The 3,711-nt window shown below is 42.8% G+C and overlaps 1 long non-coding RNA gene across 1 annotated transcript; it reads left to right on the top strand.

The window, feature by feature from the left end:
• The first annotated feature begins 1,414 nt into the window (after positions 1–1,414).
• LOC308163363 lies at positions 1,415–3,381 on the top strand. Its single transcript, XR_013937612.1, has 4 exons — positions 1,415–1,498; positions 2,368–2,586; positions 2,815–3,025; positions 3,196–3,381. It is a non-coding gene; the product is annotated as an uncharacterized lncRNA (long non-coding RNA).
• Positions 3,382–3,711: the final 330 nt, after the last annotated feature.

Below are 3,711 nucleotides of genomic sequence, written 5' to 3'. Positions count from 1 at the left end.
TCATTTGAAGAACTCCTTCTTTGTTCCAAGGAGAAACCTTTTGGGTTCCATTCTAAGCTCAGTGTCAGTCTGTTTTCAACCAACCCTTAATGGTAAAATGTTGTGGTTGTAGACTGGTTGCCTGGTTATAGAGGGACCATATATGTAAATAGGAAGCCAGAAAGGCCCAGGGGCCAGGGATCGATCTCCTGTTTCTGCAGCATGAGGCAGCATAACGCAGAAACAAAGCCCCTGGAGAGGGCACTCTTAATGGGCCTCAATCCATCTCCTTAATGCAAAGAGGCGTCGGGTCCTATTTCTTTCAGTCTTTGATATGGCCGCGGATTGAACCCCTCCGATCTCAGGTCACACTCCCAACCACAAGGCCAGTGAGTCAGTGCAAACATCTACTGTAATGTACAGAGGGTAAACTGATAACTGGGTAAATAGATGAAATAGAGCAACTTCTAAACAGAGGAATGAACTAACCATGCAAACAAACCAACTGCAAGAAATGTTGGTCTCTAGGGTCTCTATAGAGTCCAGGCTCATCAATAAATCATCAATACAAGGCCTTTGTGCATTTCGACACCAGTCCAATCAAGAGCAACCTTGTTGATAGCAGCAGGCTTTCCTAGTTGGGAGAAAGTAGCTACAAAGTGGTGGAAACCCCCCCCCTCCAAAGGAGGCGTGAGAACAAGGTGGTTTGGAGGTATGGCTATGTGAGACTACATTACATTACATTAAGAGTAGCCATGTGTAAAATGACTGTCATCAGCCGGAAGTCAAATGACATTGACATGACATGACATTCTGGACACCCAAGTACTTAAGTCTGACGCCAGGAACACACCTCCAACGTCTACCTCAGCAGCACGTGTGCGTGGCGGAACTGATGTGGCTCTCAGGCTTGAGGCTTCCATACTGACAGCGTTTCTGCTAACTGCGGAGCTGCTACCACCAGCCCTGCTATCTTTGTACATTGACTTTGCCTTTGCCTTTGATAATGGCCATCAATAATATAATGTTTCATTTCACATCATTATTTATAAATTGTTCTGGGTTCAGTCTCTTCTGCCATCCATCCTTAATGAGCGGATCGAAAAGTGAAACGGTTATAGCCTAAGTAGAAAGCAGTCGGTTTTGTTTATCCTCTTTCAGAACAAGAGTACTTAATTACCTCAGCAACACCTACTATAGTATAATAGTACGGTGGCCGACAAGGGCAAACGCGCTGCAAATACCGGAAACGCGCTGCATATAGAGAAACGCGCTGCAAATACCGGAAACGCGCTGCATATAGAGAAACGCGCTGCATATAGAGAAACGCGCTGCATATAGCTCACAACACAACGGAAGTGTAGAAAAACGCTGCAATTCAGTTCACAACACAACGGAAGTGTTCTCACAACGGAAGTGTTCTGGGGGGGAACGATAAGTGGAACGGACCGGAGACGTGTTTTTGAAGTTCCGAAAAGCAGTTCTGAAGAGGTTGTGGAGTGAAGAGGCGACATAAAAGGTACATATTATATTTCTTATTTATGTCTGCAGATAACATGTGCTGTATTTCAAACCGAAGGGTTCATTCTATGCCCTACACCCTATGAAGGGTTCGTAGAAGCTTGTGCAGTGGAGGGATTCTTCAGCCTGGCTGGGGTTCCATACTATAATTGTGTGTGTGTTTGTGTGTGTGTGTGTGTGTGTTCTGGTACTGTATTTTCCCCATCTCTACCGTAATAGGAATATGGATGAGGGAACACACACACACACACACACACACACACACACACCCTGTGATGTTTTATTGATGAGTTTTAAAGGAAGGGATATGGGGATGAAGAAGGAATAGGTTTATTTCCCTCAAAACCTAGAATCTCATCTCTAGATTTATATTCTGGAGCAGCAGGAGTTTTTCTGCCGTCTATGATGTTTACACCACGACTTACACAAATTGCACAAAATGGAAACAGCTTAAGATCTTCACACACCGATGACTTTGCTGGGGCTGCCAGTCATATGTATGGCTCCTCAACAGCAAACCAACGAATCGAAAGCTGGTGGTCATACTTCCGCAAACAGAGGTGTCCTCAACTTTTAAAATATTTCTTACACCGCTAGTAGGGAACACAGTATATCTTAAAATACCCATGGAATTTCATTCGTTCTGATTACTTGGTGGTACATCTAGTTGTTGGAGCATTGATTTCCATTCCACTGAACTGATCAGAAACACCTTAAAACACAGAGGGACCCCTTCTATTTAGTAAATACCTTTTGTGGCACTGCAGGTTTTCTTTTGTTTGATGATCATTATGCTAATTCTAAATCCATTACATGGAAATGCATCACCTACAACAAACTACATCTCTAATTTGAGTGTTTTTTCAGATCTCAATTCTGGATGGACCTCATGAATGACCTGAGGGAGAGAGATTTGTTCAGTGGCAGTCATGAGCACACATGCCTAGTGCGGTTTGTGTTCATGGGTGTGCTACAGCGGGACCTTGATGAATGCAGGGAAAAGTGGAACACACACACCATCAGACCTGTTCACCAGTCTCGTTGTCCATCTGGGAAACCAGATGTCATGTACAACCTGCCTCACAGGTTTGGTTCTATCAATTACAATTATTTTTTCATTCTTGTACTTCTACATTCACAATTCACATGTACTTCTAATTGTCTAAAATGCAATCAACTGTAGTTGCCTGTTGAGTAGCTTTCAATTGAAATACTTTTCTCTAAAAAATGATTATTTGATACAATGATACATTTATAACAAAATGTTTTAATGAAAACAGTACAGTTAGTGTGCCAGTTAACTGTTACCCACAGGTTTGGCAGAACTGACTGTGGGTTCAAAGTCCCACCACACGAACTAGGCCAGTTTGTTTCGGAGTCTACCTACAGTCCATGTGGAGATCAGCATCTCCAGGGACACTTTGAGAACCTGCAGAGAAGGCTTGGTCTGATGCAGGCCTTGACCTGGCAGTCTGGTGTACAGAACTATATCAGACTGAAGAACATGGCTGATATGTCATGATATGTGAGTACACATTTCAAAGAACAAAGTTAACCCTTTAACTACTGAAATCTAGTTAAGCCAGTTTAGTTTACTGTAGTCCAAACCCTGGGGAATTTTGTATCCCAAAGTCCATGTTGTTCTGAAACTCATTGTAATTCATGGCCATCGGTATCTCTATTGTGTTGGCGCAGGTTCTGCTCATTGGGAAGCGTGATGTCCGCAGAAAAAGCAGTTTTGGGTGGTGGCTGGATCCCAGAGGGAGGCAGTGCGTCGAGTCCTGTGGCGAACATGAGGATGTCCTGGAGGAAGATTCCTGTTTGTTTCTCTGAAAAAAGTAGATTTAGTTTAGTTGTAAAATATAATATTTCAATGGAACTGCCAGCAATAGAAGATGATATCAAGATGACATAATTAAAAGATCTGGGGACTGTTCAGGTCTTCTGCAGGGTAGGGAGTGTGTTTATGATGAGATAATTAAAATAAACCTTCTGTGTCAAGAAGATAGTCTCTCCAGAATCCGAGTACACAGATTTCTTCCTGTCGCCTTGTGCACCCTGCTTCACTGAGCTGAAAAATAAAAATACCTACGGCTTAAATTCAGATGTCAATCCTCGTCTGGTTTCTTTGAAAAACATTAGGTTTAAAACATACAATACCAGCACATTTGGCATATTGGTGCACACTGCCCGTAAACATTTGACAAAGAT

This window comes from Nansenia antarctica (assembly GCF_963989245.1).
Source record: "Nansenia antarctica genome assembly, chromosome: 8".
Lineage (NCBI taxonomy): Eukaryota > Metazoa > Chordata > Actinopteri > Argentiniformes > Microstomatidae > Nansenia > Nansenia antarctica.
The sequence above is the reverse complement of the archived record's forward strand: the minus strand, read 5'-3'. Positions and strand labels throughout refer to the sequence as shown.